Raw genomic sequence first — 18,860 nt, forward strand, 5'->3', positions numbered from 1 at the left:
TTTTTGAATTAAAAGATCCGAGCGGAAGAGTTATCCTTCTTTATTTTCCAAGGGTTGAAAAAACCTGGGTGCTATTTTAGAAATGATGAGCATTTTTTCCCAACCATAAAAAAAGTCGCACTTTGTAGTTTTCAACTTTGAGCGGTTTTGAAAACAATGCATGGACAATCGCTTTCCAGGACGTGTCTTGTTCAGAGCAATTGCATTCATCTGAATGTTTTGGGACTATATACAACAGCTAGCTGATTTGTGACCAAACAGTTACTTCTTGAATTAAATAACAAAAAAGTCCAGCTCTGGTTAACGTGATAATTGATTGGTGATAATTCAGCACAATGTGAAGTAATCGCACTTATCCATGCCTCACCGCACACAAGGTGCTGTACAGTTACTCAAACAATTGAAATACAGCTTTTGCTTAAAAGTGTTCAAAAGCAGCAATGTTGAAACTACCTTTTACAGGGGTTTGCTTTTTTAAATGTCCGTTGTACAATTATAAGTAAATTTATATACTTGCGATTTTTTTGTCTGTTTTTACTTAAAATGCCGACTGTTGAGAACTTGCATTGAAATAGGCTTCAGAGTGTTCTTTTCAACGGTGTATCTACAAATTTTGACCCGATAATAAGCACTCATGCAAATCAAAACAATACTTCAAACGGAAATACGTCATAACGTAGAGGTATCCCATACTACCTTAAAAAGAAAAAAAGAAAAAAATTTGCATTTTATTAAACTACTTCCGATGGACAACGGACGTCACAGCAATAAAAACTAAACAAGAAATTTAAATCTATGAGCCACATTCTATCATCCCTGAAAGTTTCAAGACTCAATCTCAAAGCGTTTTTGAGAACACTGGTGGACAAAATGCAACTTTAAAAAAAGAAAATTGGCCGTATCTCGCGACCGGAAGTGACGATGGCAAAATAAAAAAAAACTCCTCAAGTTCAGAAGATTTGCCATCATTGCTGAATGTTTCATGAAAATCTATTGAGGCGTTCTGGAGAAATCGCCTGCACAAAATCGGTAAGAAAAAAAAAATAATAACTAGAGCAAAGCTCATTGCAAAGCAACAAGTAAGTCTTCCGTCCAATTTATGATGTTGACTGTGATAGATTTACTCGAAAAAAAGAAAAGAAGGAAGAACAAGTATATTTGAATAAAATAGGTGATTGAATTATTCAAAATATGTTTAGAAACACATGAAAGAGTTATATCTTTTAATTTCAACCCATTTCCGGTTCTTTTAAATTTACTTCCGGTATGACAAGAAGTGCTCAAAACGACTTAAAACTCCATAATGAGTGTGTACAAATCTTTCCTGAAAGTTTGGATGAAAAATACTCATTTTTTGGACAACTTCCGACTTAGAAGTACAACTTCCAGTGGAAATGAAATGACTTGAAACACTGTACATGTCAATGTTATAAACATATAAAAATGAAAAAAAATCAAAAATTGCATATTTTTAAACTACTTCCGGTGGACAACGGAAGTGACGTCGGAAAAAACAAAATGCTGGAGACAAATTTACAGATCATGATCCATTATCCCAGAAAGTTTCATGACTCTATCTTTAACCATTTTAGAGGGAAGACATGGACAAAATTTCAAGATAAAGAAAGAAAATCAGGAATAACTCGCCACCGGAAATGACATCATGAAAATAAAAAAAAATGCCTTAAGTTCATGTTATTTGCCATCATTGCTGAAAGTTTCAAGAAAATCTATCCATGCATTTACGAGAAATCGCGTGCACAAAATCGGTAAGAATAATAATAATAAAAAAAGTTGAAAAGAAACAACAGAAATATAAGAAGGTCTTCCGTTGAGACTGAAGACCTTAATAATAGTGGAAAAGAAACAACAGAATCAGTAGAAGGTCTTCCGTTGGAAATGGAAGACCTTAAAAATCGACAAAAACAATATGTCTCCCCTGGAAGGGGAGACATAATAAACTACAAAAGATACAGTACAGGCCAAGAGTTTACCCCGAAAAACATCGGGCCCTGTGGACCAAAAGTCCATGCTTCAGCATGGACCTCGATCAATGTCGGCGTCTTTGAAGTTAGGGTGTCTGCGCACTGTGTAACACGGTGTGTACGCGTGGTGTATCACAGTGCCCCATTACGATATCACGCAGAACTTATAATAAAAACTTTTCATTTCTTTATTTAATCAATTTCCTTTGAAATCAGATTTTTTCACTTTTTTTTTAAATATTACTACTTCTTTACTGATATACAGATGTTTGAACAAATAAGATGCCATAAAATCTAAGATCCACATGCTCTAGTCCAGCAAAATACAAACTCTTCAAAATGTGTACGTACATCCATGTAAGTCATGTTTCAAAAAACCTAACTATAAGTCTAGAGAGAAAAAATATGTTCAATAGTCAGACTATTATTATACTGGGAAGGAATACACTTTCGTAAATTAATTACCTGGTTGTCTTTTCTCTCGAATATAACTGTGTTCATTTAAATTACAGTAATTTTCGTAACAAGATCTCTTTTACCATACGTATGCATTGATATGACTGTGGTATTTATCAGATGCATGGTTTATTTTATAAGGCCACACCAATTTAATTTCTTGTTCGTTGGACATTTGATGAAAAAAGTATGAGCGGGCAAGCGGTAAAATAATAATATTATTACTTTTTTGTATGCAAAATTTTTAAGCAGAGCGTGAAAAATTTGAGCGGACAATTATATTTTTTCTGATTTGCAGAGTTAGCAGATTTAAAATACAAAAAATAGAGCGAAATGGAATAGAAAATAACACATAATTTCCATGGTATGGGAAATTAAAATTAATATTAAATATATAAAAATATGCACCTAAACAAATAAAATCAAAAAATGTGTCAGATACACACACATGAACTCTGCTCTCTGATTATTACTTGGCGAATTATACTTTCGATTAAGGATTATTGAAATCTGTAATCATGTAAAATATGGAGGTAAATATCACACACACACATGAAAAGCCGACATTTGGTAATTCAAATCATTCTGCTTTTCAACTACTATACAAATATTACCTTATTCTGAGATTATTTTATGAAAAATGTGTTGTATACGGTTTGCAAAAAAAAAATCAATTTGCGAATATAGAGCGGGGATGTATAGAACAAAGCTTCTCATGGTCAAAGTATTATCATGGTGTTTAAAAGGAAGAAAATATGTAGTTATAACCAAAAAAAATCTAGCCTCTTTCAAGCTACATGCATTATATGTTTAACCCGGCAGATGAATTTGGCTGGAAGTCACTTGAGTGTTATACCCATGATATGGTCAGGACGAAAGAATTTGAAAGGTGTGATAAACACACAGCACCCCGGCCCTCTGGCTGTATCCCAATATATTTTAAAGAAAGGTGTAAACTCGGAAGTGACCAAAAGAATGTTTCAAACCATAAGAGAAATACTTTCCGTGTAAACAAACTTTCAGGGCCATCTAGCATTGTGCGATTTTGATTGACAGGTAGAGCATGAGGATTTCGTGTGTTACAGAGAACAAATTGGTTGAATTTCTCTCTCTCTCTCTCTCTCTCTCTGACATTGTTTCTTTACACACTTCATTTAGATAAAAACTTATTAAATACTTATACTGAAAGAATTTTAAAAGCATAAATACTAGTTTATAAAAAGATAAGGACAATTGTCTGTTAGTGTTATGAGAAATACTCTTGGACATAATTATAAAACGATTTTTTTTTTTTTTTAGATTTATGCGAAAGGGGTCTCTCTCTTTCTCTCTCTCTGACAATGTTTCTTTCAACACTTTTCAATTAAAGAAAATTTTATTACATACTTACACTGAAAGGATTATCAAAATACTAGTTTATGAAAATCTGCTATGAGAAATGCGCACATTATTGTACTCTGGGATTTCGTGTTTTTGCTGTCGATTCTCGCTTATAAATTCAGAACAAAATAAGATAAACAAAATAAATGTGCTCTACTCAGGAATATAAAATTAATGCGTTGATTGTATACTAAAACAGCTGCAGCTTGGATTGTATACTACATGTAATGCAACTCGATGGATCATGCTATTTAGTCTTTCTTCCTTGCATGAGCACATGGAATTAAAATTCTTTGGACATTAAAAATTGCAATCCAAATTATAATTTTAAAAAGTAACTAAAATAACTTTACGAAAAATGAACTTCTGGCCGCATGATAAATTCAAAACCATTTAAATTTTATTCTGCTACCGATATTTTGTCCTAGCTACTACATGTGTCATTAGTATGATTCTGAGCACAGTCAATGTCTTCTAGATTGTAAAACGATAATTATAATCAAAGTGATTAATTGTTTTTAAATTTTAAAGTTGTTACAAATTTAATAGGGCTGAAGTTTCTAGATAAATAATGGAATCAAAATTTCTTGGTAATATAAAAATCTACACATTATGTATGAAATACCTACAAAGTTTCAGGTTATTCAGTGCAGGAATTATGCTGACAAACTGTTATTTAAATTCCTCAGTGATTTTGATTTGTTAATGAGTGTAAGTCCCTGTCCATTGTATGACAATTTACTCATTTAAATAATCGATGGAAACAAAATTATGATGTAGTCATATAGAGATCTTTGTATATAAAGTGTACTTTTGAAATCATTTAAGGCCAAGCACTAATTTGAGGTGTGTGTGCATGTGGGGGGAGGGGGGGGGGGGAGAGAGAGAACTTATTGTGCACTTCTATGCAAGATTTTGTGTGTGTGTGTTGAATCATTAATATTTTGATCTCAAAATCAATAGGGGTTTTTTAAGGTCATAAAATATTTCACATAAAATTTCATTACAAAGCTGATTCCAGTGGATTTCCTTATATAGCCGGAAAGTTTCTTCATTAATAGCAAAAATTCTAAAGCCAAAATAATAGAATCAAAATTTGCTGGCAATATGCACATCTACACACTGTGCTCTAAATATCAGCAATGTTTGATGAAATTCTGTGCAGCGGTTTTAAGAGGAGTTTGCCGACAAACTGTTCATTTCTATATTCAAGATATGGCCAAAAATCTAAGTTTAAACATGCCAAAATTCCAAAGAAAATAATGGAATTTGAATTTGCTGGCAATTTGCACAACTACACACTGTGTCCTAAATATCTGCAAAGTTTGATGAAATTCTGTGCAGCGGTTTAAGAGAAGTTGCCCTGACAAACTGTTCATCTCTATATTCAAGATATGACCATAAATCTAAGTTGAAAAGTGCCAAAATTCGAAGAAAAATAATGGAATCGGAATTTCCTGGCAATATGCATAACTACACACTATGTCCTAAATATCTGCAAAGTTTGACGAAATTCTGTGCAGTGGTTTAAGAGGAGTTGCGCTGATAAAAAACAGGACTGATGGACTGACTGACTGACAGATGGATCAGAAACATTATAACCCCCGCAGCTTGTTGCGTGGGGTATGAAAATAGTTCCTGTCAAAAGCCTTTATTTATTTACAAAATACGTAAAATGCACCAGGCACAGGTGCCAAAATTGTAAAAAAAAAACAACTGGAAGGTAATATAAAAAAAAATTCAAAAGAAAAAAATAATTTTATATGTATGGAACTACAATTTACTAAGTTCATTTTCATTGGTCAATTACCAGTATGATACCTTAATATAGCGCAGTACTTCCACAACAACCAAGTTCATTGTGCCCAATGTTTATTTATACTAGGAAAAAAATATTTTGATATGGAAACACTAAAAAAATTGAAAAGCAACTTTACTGAACAATTAGTTTACTATAATTCATTTAACTTTCTTTTTCTTTTATTTTACTTTTTTAACTGGATATGATTTGCATGGACCCCCCCCCCCCCAAAAAAAAAGGAACGGAAAAAGGTGCAAAGGCTTTTAAATAATAAGTATTCTAGCTTTAATTTAAAACCAGTAAAACTTGAGATCCTTCCCTCAAAACTGCTGACATTCACTGCCTCGCACGTCTTCCTAGGGAAAAATCACAGATTAATGCTAATTCCGCTTTTATTGAGTTTGCTTAAAAACTAGAATGCGTACCTTTTCTTGGCATGTACCCAAATTCAAATTTCTTTTAATACAGTAAATATACAAGATGCCCATGGGCCACAACACTCACCTGAGTAACTATGGTCCTTCTGTTCTTTAACAGCATATTTGTTCAATTGTTGCCCCATCCTACCCCTAGGTGTCTTGATTTGAACAAACCTGAATCTACACTACTTGAGGAGGCTTCCATATAAATATGACTAATCATGACTTTGTTATTCTTGAAAAGAAGAATTTTAAAGATTTCCCTTTTTATTCCTCTGTAAAACTTTGATCATCCATATTGGTCCCACCCTACCCCTGGGGGTTATGATTTGGACACACTTTAATCTACACTACCTGAGGATGATTCCATATCAATATGACAAATCATGGCTTTGCTGTTCTTGGGAAGAAGAATTTTTAAGATTTTTTCTATGTATTCCTATGTAAAACTTTGATGGCCCATAGTGGCCCCATCCTACTCCAGGGGGTCATGATTTGAATAACCTTAAATCTACACTACCCCAGAAAGCTTTCACATAAGTTTCATCTTTTCTGGCCCAGTGGTTCTTGAGAAGAAGATTTTTAAATTACCCCACCCTATTTCTTAATTATCTCCCCTTGGAAGAGAGTGTGGCCCTTCATTTGAATGAACTTGAATACCCTTTACCTAAGGATACTCCAAGTTTGGGTGAAATTGGCCAAGTGGCTCTGGAGAAGAAGATGAAAATGTGAAAAGTTTACAACAACACTGCTGACACCGACAACAGACAAATTTTGATCAGAAAAGCTCACTTTGAGCCTTTGGCTCAGGTGAGCTAATAACATAGTTTGTCAGTTTTCTGAATAATTTTTACATGAAAGCCAGAATTAAAATTCTTGGCAACTTATAATTCAATAAAATTTTTTAAATATTTCATCATTAATGTGGGTGACAGAAATTCCGATTTGTTAAAGTGGCTAGCTTGTGAACAATATGCTGTGGTCATGTTGTAGTTCTATGTAAAATACACACTAGTATTTATAATTATACCCCCCGCTTGAAAAGTGGGAGGGTATATAGTGATCTGGGTGTCCGTCCGTCCGTCTGTCTGTACGTCCATCTGTCCGTCTGTTACACTTTGGGGTACCTATCTCTTATCCGCAACTCCTCTTATACCACTGAATGAAATTTAATGAGACTTTCACAGAATCTTTGTTACATAGTGCCATTGTGCACCTCCTATTTTACTTTTTGATCTGACACTTATTTTGGGTCCCCCAGGGCAAAACATGGACTTTGCCATTATAATCATATGGGAGGCGGGGGGTATCATTTAGTGAGCTCAGTGCTCACAGTACCTCTATTTTTATATTGCATATATTAGAATTGTTTAATTATATTGCAGACCTTAGTTTGATTAGGCCCCCATGTCTTCATGTGTTATGTAATTCAAATATTTGTCCTTGGATTAGCTTTCTGTCACAAAGTTAGAAAATATGTTCAATTAAGGTGCTAAATACAGATATCAGTTAAGTAACCTTACATATTTCTAATGACATTTGGACAAATAAATAAGGAAACATCTGAACATTGACATAAATTCAATCTTATCAGGGGTAATGACAAACTGTGCTTCTGCTGAATCCTGGTTTGCTTGAACTAAACCGCAGTTGTCCAGTTCAATCTATTCTTTAGATAAGCCACATGTTCACTAATTGCAGACTGCATGTGGCCAAACAAATTTCAACTAACACACAAGTATAAACAAATATAACCTAACCTGAAAAGTATGACTGATCCACATTTTTTTAAATCAGTGCTTACTTATATATTCAATTCTGAAGAAAGAAGAGCCACATGTTCAGTGATAAAGCATCTGAATCAATCTATAACTTATCTTGTATTCTGAACTTATCAAGTCCTATTACATCGTCAGACACCCACGGGTGATCTGGTCTTTTACTCATCACCCGTGAGCAAACTTGCCAAAAAATGGTCACGTAATTAATATGTGCGGGTCATTTGATTGGCAGTTGCACAGTCATGATGGCCGATCAACGAATCAAAGTTTATGTTATGTATGTATTTTTGGCAATGATAAAATCTTTTCCATAGTTAACACCCCGATTGCAAATAAATATCCACTCACCCGTGCATTTTCATCGTTTGAGAAAGTACTTCCACATAATTTCAGACTGACATTTAATGCCAGTGACCTGTACGGTTTAAATAAAATTCGCACATTTTACCTTGTAGAACCTATGTCGGAAAAGTCTTTGTCACAAGATTTTCAAACTTTTCAAAATGATAAATTAGCAATCGCTTGTCATTCAAATAAAAATATATGGTATGTTTCCTTGTTATTAAATGTAGTACAGGTTAAAAATGATGTTTGTCCTGCTGCCCAGTGAAAGTTAGATGGAGAAGAGATGTGTTCTTAGTTGAGCAATTTGTTATGAAAGATCGCCAAATTACAATTAGAAATATAGTTGAATATTTTAAAAATATTATAATTATTAAATCACTAAAATACTGTTTACTTCAGACTTTACACACATCATATATGATAAAAAGAGGGCGCCCAAACTTTATCTACCATGAAAAAAAATGAACCCGGTGGAACAGAAACATTAACAATAACAGAGCTCATGCCCTGTTTACAAAACAGTTTACAATCCACCGGGTGTGTTTAATTTGTTAAACTCTGCACACATCACTGAGCATGAACTGACAATACTGGTGAGTTGGTTTTGCTTTCTCACATTTCAACTGTGAATTTTCTGGATTTTATCTTTTAAATTAATTTTTTTCATTAACACACAACAAAATTTCTCTTTTTCTTAAGTATTAAGGATGCAGAAGTTGACTTTGTGAAAGTGCATGGATGTGTCAATCAAACGCGTCCAAAAATTCGTAGTTTCAATAATTTCCAGATAAAATAAGTTTTTTATTATATTTCCATGTGAAATTCTATAGCAACATACAAGTCAAGATATAATACAGAAAATTTGAGAAAATATTAACTTCAAATCTGTGTCTATGCCCCGGCCTTTAAAAATTGGTTTCTATGTAAATCTATACTAAATAAGTCAAACATTTCCAATGTTTTACTGAGCGGTCAAAAAAAGTTTATGTTTGACCACAGAGTGAGATATTGGACCTGTCGATGAGATATTGGACCACTTACGTCACACTGTGGGCAGGATCAGCTAAATCTTATTTGCATTTGTTGGTGTTCGATAATAACATATTTGACCAAGATTAACTGCAGTGCGGTTAAAGAAAATTTACATCATGGAAGCCAGCACAAGATACATGTATACAAAACACAAGAGGCCCAAGGGCCTTAACAGTCACCTGAGTATAATACAACAATTTAGAGGATCCATAAAGTATAAAATGAACTGAAATCTCTTACATTGGCCTCTCTTGGTCTTTGATGAACATTTAATAAGACAAGTTATTTTTGTCTCATTTTTATTTATCTATTACTTACAAATTTACCTGATCATTAATACTATGAAAGTACTTTTTGTATAATACAATAAAAATTCTTGCATAATTCTCTTATTCTATTAACCTTTTAAGTACATTATTTACAGTGATTTATTATCACAAGTAAATGGCAAAGGGGAATAACTCCTCTCAGTAGAATACAAATTAATAGAGCCCTGGCCTGGACCAGAACACTTGACCAAATGGTCCTGATGTACAAAAATCTGGTAAAAATACCCTTCCTTATTAAAACTTTTACTCTTTTTGCCTCTGATATGCCCAGGTGCAGAGAAGATTTTTAAAGCATTAATGTATTTTCACTATATAATAAATAGAGCCCCGCCCTTACATCAGAACCTCTGATCCAGGAGTCATGAAATTCACAATTTTGGAAGAGGCATCCTTGCTTATCATAACCATGTATTTGTTTAAATAATTCACAGGAGAAGAGAAGAAGATTTTCAAAGAAATAATTCACTTTCACTATATGATCAATATAGCCCCACCCTAGCACCAGAACCCCTGACCCTGGGGCTATGAATTTCACAATTTTGGTAGAGTAACTCTTGCTTATCATTACTATGTATTCAATTTGTTTCAATAATACCCAGGAGTAGAGAAGAAGATTTTCAAAGAAATAATGCACTTTCACTTTATGATCAATATAGCCCCGCCCTAGCACCAGAACTCCTGACCCTGGGGTCATGAATTTCACAAATTTGGTAGAGTAACTCTTGCTTATCATATCTATGTATTCATTTTGTTTCAATAATACCCAGGAGTAGAGAAGAAGATTTTCAAAGAAATAATGCACTTTCACTATCTGATCTATATAGCCCCGCCCTAGCACCAGAACCCCTGACCCTGGGGTCATGAATTTCACAATTTTGGTAGAGTCACTCTTGCTTATCATAACTATGTATTCAATTTGTTTCAATAATACCCAGGAGTAGAGAAGAAGATTTTCAAAGAAATAATGCACTTTCACTATCTGATCTATATAGCCCCGCCCTAGCACCAGAACTCCTGACCCTGGGGCCATGAATTTCACAAATTTGGTAGAGTAACTCTTGCTTATCATATCTATGTATTCATTTTGTTTCAATAATACCCAGGAGTAGAGAAGATTTTCAAAGAAATAATGCACTTTCACTTTATGATCTATATAGCCCCGCCCTAGCACCAGAACCCCTGACCCTGGGGTCATGAATTTCACAATTTTGGTAGAGTCACCCTTGCTTATCATAACTATGTAATCATTTTGTTTCAATAATACCCAGGAGTAGAGAAGAAGATTTTCAAAGAAATAATGCACTTTCACTATATGATCTATATAGCCCCGCCCTAGCACCAGAACCCCTGACCCTGGGGTCATGAATTTCACAATTTTGGTAGTCACTCTTCCTTATCATAACTATGTATTCAATTTGTTTCAATAATACCCAGGAGTAGAGAAGAAGATTTTCAAAGAAATAATGCACTTTCACTTTATGATCTATATAGCCCCGCCCTAGCACCAGAACCCCTGACCCTGGGGTCATGAATTTCACAATTTTGGTAGAGTCCTCCTTGCTTATCATAACTATGTATTCAATTTGTTTCAATAATACCCAGGAGTAGAGAAGAAGATTTTCAAAGAAATAATGCACTTTCACTATCTGATCTATATAGCCCCGCCCTAGCACCAGAACCCCTGACCCTGGGGTCATGAATTTCACAATTTTGGTAGAGTCACCCTTGCTTATCATAACTATGTATTCAATTTGTTTCAATAATACCCAGGAGTAGAGAAGAAGATTTTCAAAGAAATAATGCACTTTCACTATATGATCTATAAAGCCCCGCCCTAGCACCAGAACCCTTAATCCTGGGGCCATGAATTTCACAATTTTGGTAGAGGGCTCAATGCTTATTACAATCATGCCAACAGTTTGACTGCTTGATGTCCAGGACTAAAGAAGAAGATTTTTAAAGATTGCATTAATTTTGATGGTTTTGGCCCCACCCCTCAGGCCCCAGGGGGGCAGGGGCCACGAATTTCATAATTTTTGTTCCCCTTCACCCATAGATGCTATATGCCAAAATTGGTTGAAATTGGTTTGCTGGTTCCAGAGAAGAAGCTGAAAATGTTCAAAAGTTTACGACCGACGGACGACGCACGACGACGGACGAAAAGAGATAGCAATAGGTCACCTGAGTGACTCAGGTGACCTAAAAAGGTACATTACAAAACATTTATTGACTGTTTTCTCAGGCAATATGTGTTTTGTCAACCCCTCAAACCAAACTGTTTGGTTCTTGAGTCCGACAAAATGCATGTTGCCCTTGAACCCAGTCAATAAATGTATAATAGTATAAATGTATAATAGTATTAAGAAAGATTTAATTTTCTTCACAATATAAACTTTCATGTACACATTTACTCATTTTAATAAAATACTAGAGCAAATACATGTAACTGAAATGTTGCAGTTTATACCTGTAATCATTTTCCCCTTAAAAATATTGATAATGAAATTCCACATTACAGGTAATAATGTATGCTGAGAGAGCTTATGATATATATATATATATATATATATATATATATATATATATATATATATATATATATATATATATATATATATATATATATATTCTAGCAAATACTTTAGAGCTGACATTTTATTATAGGGCATGACCTGGCTTAGATATTTGCATATTGTGACAAATGCTGGCAACATTGAATTCTGGTCATGCAAATCCTCTAAATAAAGCAAAAAAAAAAATCAAAATTAATCTGGATTATTAATCTCATTAATGACCTTGATTTGATGTTCTTTTTCTTTATCTTAAATTGTTTGTCTGTTCATTTCTTAAGCTAATCTGAAAGTTTTCTAGATTAAACTACTTTCAAATGGATTTTAATGTACTCAACAATGCTTCAGCTTTTAAATGTAATTCTACTTCGAGCAATTGGATTATGATACTTTCTAACAATTCATCAATACCTTTGATACTTAAAAAAAGCAAATTTGAAAAAAATTACAATACATTAATCCATATTTAAAATACCTTATTCTTCATTTAATCAAAAACCCTTTAACTTCATTTGCACAGACAATAGATGATTTGACATCAATTAATTTAAATAGTAACAATAATTCTTTGTGAACTTCATGTTTTAAACAACTCCATGTTATTGTAGATTCTTGGGTTACATCAGGCACACATTAATAATAAATTCTCTCTGTGAAATTCAATACATGGTAAAAAAAAAAAAAAAAAAATAAGGGCATAACCATATTCACACTTAACTTTGGAGTATGACCTGAACAATTGAGAGATTACTGCATAGCTCAAAAATTAACACTAATGCTGTGGTCAGACATAGTTACATGTAACAATAACCAGAGAACCAATCTAATTAAAATTAGATGTTCCAAATCCGCTACAGCTTCTCAAACATCTAACAACATCCCATTCGGGGTCACGTCAGAGAGACCTTTCGACTATGAATAAACATAAAAATTTTGGCCAATCAGATTCAAGCTCCTGTATATGATTCTAAAATTAGTTCCACTGCTACATCTTAGCTATTGATGTTCAGTTAGACTGTCTTACGTTGAATTAAAGTAATTTTGATATAAATTGAAAGTATAAATTGAACGAATCTGGCATTCTTACCGAATAACGCAAATAAAAATGCACAAACTACATGTCTAGATATATCCCACACATCACTTTCATATATAGCATGGTCTTTACCATGCATATTTTGTTTTACTATGAAACCCCTCGGGCGTTTAGGTTTGGCAGTAAAAAAAGAAACGCATCTGAACTATAGGCCAAGATTTCGGAGACGACAATTTCATTGGGTAATCGAAAGGTTGCTCTGACGTGACCCCGAATGGAATGTTGTTAGATGTTTGAGAAGCTGTAGCGGATTCGGAACATCTAATTTTAATTAGATTGCCAGAGAACCCCAAAATTATAATCAATCTTATAGGCCAAAAAAAGATCAATTTTAGCAATTACTGCATCAACCACCAGAGCCAATTTCAGATACTCGTAGAGCACACAGAGTACAAAGAAGTGTCCAGATTGTTTTTATATACACAGATAAACACAGAACCAAAACAAGGCTTTGGTCACCCATAATTTGGCCATAGTTGAAACTAAACCAATGACCATATTGTATCATGTAACTGAAACTTGGGTTCCAAATTGTTTTAACTCTCCTGCCTCTAAGAGTATGTCAATATTTGATGTCCTTTCAGAGAATGATGAAATACATGCATACAAGGCAAAAGACTTATGGAAATCAGCCAAAAAAGTAGAATCTGCATGCCATTGGTTTTATAACTGTTATCTACCGTAATTTTTGGAAGATAGGACGATACTTTTTTTCTCAGAACCGCTGGCGTCGTCCTATTTAATGAATCGACCTACCTAAGGCTAGAGTTTATGAAAAATGCACCAAAATCAGTAAAATTTACATCAATTTTAAAGCAAATCTGTGCCATTTTTGTATTTTTTAAAATTACTTTACGGAGAAAAAAAATAATAAACAATAAAGAATTAAATATTTATTCCATTGATTTCTTACAAAATAAGTTCTATCCGTTGATGTACAAAAAAACTTATTATATCATCTACTAAATAATTTCTCAAAGTATATTTACAACATGCTGTGTCCATCTTGTGAAGTTGGAAGTCGCAATCGTTTACTAAAATTAAAACCGTAACCGTATCAAAGTTTAAAATACGGAACAGTTTTCACAATCACAATTGTAATCTTTTTTTTTTTCTTTTTTTTTTTTTACCATTTATTTGTAATGATTAATTGAAATGGCATACATAAATATTTTTTCATTGTCTTGTGATAATTATTTTAATGTAAAATGTGCGAAATAAATTGTTGCCAGTAAATTCCTAAAATTATTTACCAAATATACCGCTATAGTCATAACTATTTTGTTTTATATCCCAAAGGGTACACTGAATTATACAAAGATTGGCTTCTAATAGAATTTTAATTGTCTGACAGATAAAGGGATATATGCTGTGTACACAAAGGTGTTAGCACCTGTGTTGGTTTAAACACTGTGGGGCATGATTAACAGATCCACGTACCGTTACAGGGGTATTAGTGCTATACATCATTGAACAAACAAAACTGTGAAATTCCTGATGACTGTTAAATTGCGAATGTACTCTCAATTTTATTTTTTACAACAACATCTCAAGCAAAATTATAGCATGTTAATATGATTAATTTCAATTGCTCACTTTACATGTAATAGTCATTTGCATGTTTTAGCAAACCCCGGACAAGAAATATAAAAATGGCGGTCATCGAAGTTAATATTGTACCCCGGTAAATAATGTCGGAATAAAAGAATTTGTCCACGATGTTCTAAAATGGAAATGATTATTGTTTGATTTCGGGTTTTTCCCTTATCATAGCTGTTGTATACTAACGTATTTATGTGTTTAACGACAGAGTCAAACTACGACGACATTGAACAGGCAATTTGGAGAAAATATGTTATATCACAATTCAAGGAAGTTTTAACTATGTTTGTATAAAACACTATTGAAATGCTGTACTCATTAAAATACCAGTTTATTTTCTCAATACGTTAATATCATGGGTTAAGTTAAAGAGGTTTACATGTTCTGATACGTAGTATCTACGTAAGAATCCCTAGAAAATCGATAAACAAAGCCTCGTCCTACCTTCCGAATCGTCCTATCTAAGGATTTTTTTAAAATTACTGCTGAAAATGAGCCTTTCGACCTATATACCCCATTGATATATACCCCAAAAATTACGGTACATAGAATCCACTTTACTTTTTTTTTTTTTTACTTTTTTTTTGAGGGGGGGGGGGCTGTCAGGTGAATGAATCCTAAACTTGAACTTGTTAATGAGTATTAAAAAGAGAAAGAGAGAGAGAGAGAGAGAGAGAGGAAAAGAAACAAGAGGCCCATGGGCCACATCGCTCACCTGAGCACAATGGCTTGACAAAAGCACAATTCAGTTCAGTATTGAAAAGATTACGGGGGGGGGGGGGGGGGGCTTGAATTTTAAACTACCTGATGCTTCCATGTCAATATAACAAATGGCTTTGTTGTACTTGAGAAGATTTTTAAAAAAATTTCCCATATATTCATTTGTAAAAATTTGATCTCCCATTATGGCTCCTCCCTATCCTAAGGGTGATCATTTGAACAAACTTGAATCTACACTACCTGAGGATGTTTCCATATCAATATGACTAAACATAGCTTTTCTGTTCTTGAGAAGAAATATTTTTCCTTTATGTTCTTATGTAAAATTTGGGTCTGTCTGTCCATCCATCCATTTGTCCGTCCGTCTGTATTTCTGTCTGTCTGTAACGCTTTCGTTTCCACACAATATCTCGAGAACCCTTTGAGCTTTCGCAATGAAATTTTGCATAGCAACTCCCTAAGGCCTAAAAAAGAACTCTATTGATTTTGAGGTCCAAAGGTCAAGGTCATAAATTCATAAATTCTGTCTGTTTTAACACTTTCGTTTCCACGCGATATCTCGAGAATCCTTTGAGCTTTTGCAATGAAATTTTACATAACAACTCCCTGTGGCCTAAGAAAGACCTCTATTGATTTTGAGGTCAAAAGGTCACAGTTCAAGGTCGTAAATTTATACATTCCGTCTGTGTGTAACACTTTTGTTTCCGAGCAATATCTCAAGAAGCCTTCGAGCTTTTGCAATGAAATTTTATACCATAACTCCCTAGGGCCTCTCTCGCCCCTCTCAAAGTGTCCCACCCCGTTTTTTAATTATTATTTACATGTATGTTGCATGGCACTATTTTTAGCACTGGGGCTTGTGGAGAGTTATTACGTATAATACAGGTTGTCGGCGGACATAATATTCTTATTACATCTATTAGAACTGTTTAGTAAAGGCTAAATAAGACACCATGTATTGATTAAAATTTTGACAATATCAAATGTCAATATAAACATTATATGTGAGTTAATGCTTGAATTTAATCTGCTGTATAATCAAGTGTCTCCGTGGTATAGTGGCACGTTGCTCGCTTAGCAAGCGAGAGGTACGGGTTCAATCCCCAAACGATTCTCTTTTTTTTTATTTTAATTTACTAAATGATACTATTCAACATGTGATATGTAAAAGCTATGTCTGGCGTGTACAAACTCATAAAATCATTAATACAGTGTGATAAATTAAATATTCTGTATATTAAAAATACTCTTCAGGGGTCACACTGCCCCCTGTATTTGTAGAATTATTAAACGTATACATGTATATTGAAGCAAATTTTAAAAAATGCCAATATGGATATAAAGATTTCATTGCTTATTTAAAAATAATCTTCTATACACATATACACAGAATAAGCAATGAAATCTCTAATCCATATTGGCATTTTTTAAAATTTGCTTCAATATACATGTATACATTTAATAATTCTACAAATACAGGGGGCAGATGACCCCCGCCCTACCCCCAGGGGTCATCATTTGAACAAACTTGAATCTACACTACCCGAGGATGCTTCCATATAAATATGACTAATCATGGCTTTGCTGTTCTTGAGAAGAAGATTTTTAAAGGTTTTTTTCCCATATATTTCTATGTAAAACTTTGATCCTCCATTGTGGCCCCGCCCTATCCCCGGGGGTCATGATTTGCATGAACAAACTTGAATCTACACTACCTGAGGATGCTTCCACATGAGTTTCATCTTTCCTGGCCCTGTGGTTCTTGAGAAGATTTTTAAAAGATGCTATTAATTTTTCACTAATTCTTTATTATCCCCCTTTGAAAGAGGGCGTGGCCCTTCATTCGAACAAACTTGAATCCCCTTCACCCAAGGATACTTTGTGGCAAGTTTGATTGAAATTGGCCCAGTAGTTCTGGAGAAGAAGATGAAATTGTGAAAAGTTTATAACGATGCCGATGACACCGGCGACAAGGATGACGGACAAATTTTGATCAGAAAAGCTCACTTGAGCCTTCTGCTCAGGTGAGCTAAAAAGAAACCATTATGCTATGAATAAACCAAATTGCAAACAATTTAATAGCTGCACCAGTGTATACATTTACAAGGCTCTTTCAAAATACATTACCGATCCCTTTTAATAGCCTAAAAATACATGTAACTTAATCAGCTGTCAAGATGCTAAAATATTTTTCAGATACATAATAAACATCTACATGTATAAGCCCCTGACTTGACTGTAATCAATGAATACAACACAATCATCCCCGCTTCTTTTTTTACCAACAGTTGCCAAATGGGGCATTAAAATATTTGTTCTGACTAATGTTTTAGAGCAATAATGACCTGGCCACCATTAGTTTGAGGGATGTAAATACAATAGATTTCAAGAGATGTATAAATTTGTGCTGCATGTCATGGCAGTTTGTGTCTGTTTCTTCAAATCAACTGTCAAATTCTCATGGATGCTGGGCATCTGAGGAGTTTTCTTCTGTTAATATGGAACTCTGATTACTTGGAATAAAGCTGTTATCACATATGCATTAAGTAGCCATATTTTATAGAGTTTATGTTATTGCTGAAGTAATTTAAGAATTATATTGCCAAAAGATTTTCCTGAAAGAAAATGCTTGCTTAATGACCAGAATACATATATATTCTCATTCCTCCCATATCATACTTTAAGTCAAAATTCATTTTTTAAAACTCTTAAATAGTTTTTATATGAATAATTTCAGATATTAAATAGTTAATTTAGTTGAGAATAGTTTAGAATAGTTACATGTAATTTCTGAGAAAAAGGGTTTGTTTACAGTCAATCAAGAAATACAGTTGAACTTCGGTATCTCGAACATGCCGATATCTCATACACCATGTACATGTATATGTCAATCCTAAACACGAATTTCTTAAGTATTTTACCCTCGATATCTCGAACCCTCAGATATCTCGAAGTTTTTTCGCAGTCCCATCGAATTCAAGATAACAAGGTTTGACTTTATATGCATTGTTTTAAGAATTTGAAATTCACAATTTAAGGGGCATTTGTTTTATACCATCATGCAAAATTAACAACACCACTTCCTGTAATGATTTTTGATCTGGTGTAATCATGTGCATGTGTGCATGTTTAACTTATGAATAATGTGTATAGATAGCATACATTGTCTCTGCAACGAACCATTAGACAGGTTTAAGATAATGCATAAACATTCCAATTCTTGCATCTTTTAGTCTGGAGCAAAATGTCGTATCCCATATTTACTTGAATTGAATGAAGTCCCCCACTGGATTGGGGAAAATGAAAGAAGGGTTTTTATTTTCGAGTACACTATACCTTGGCCG

General features: G+C 33.7%; 1 protein-coding gene across 1 annotated transcript in view; it reads right to left on the reverse strand.

Annotated features, from left to right (window-relative positions):
- LOC133173349 (cysteine-rich motor neuron 1 protein-like) overlaps positions 1-18,860 on the reverse strand; it is a 216,010-nt gene that overhangs the window by 196,554 nt on the left and 596 nt on the right. The gene's annotated exons all lie outside the window — the stretch shown is intronic.

Source organism: Saccostrea echinata, unplaced genomic scaffold (assembly GCF_033153115.1).
Source record: "Saccostrea echinata isolate AGI-Se365-2 ecotype Australia unplaced genomic scaffold, CSIRO_AGI_Sech_v1 ptg000002l, whole genome shotgun sequence".
NCBI lineage: Eukaryota > Metazoa > Mollusca > Bivalvia > Ostreida > Ostreidae > Saccostrea > Saccostrea echinata.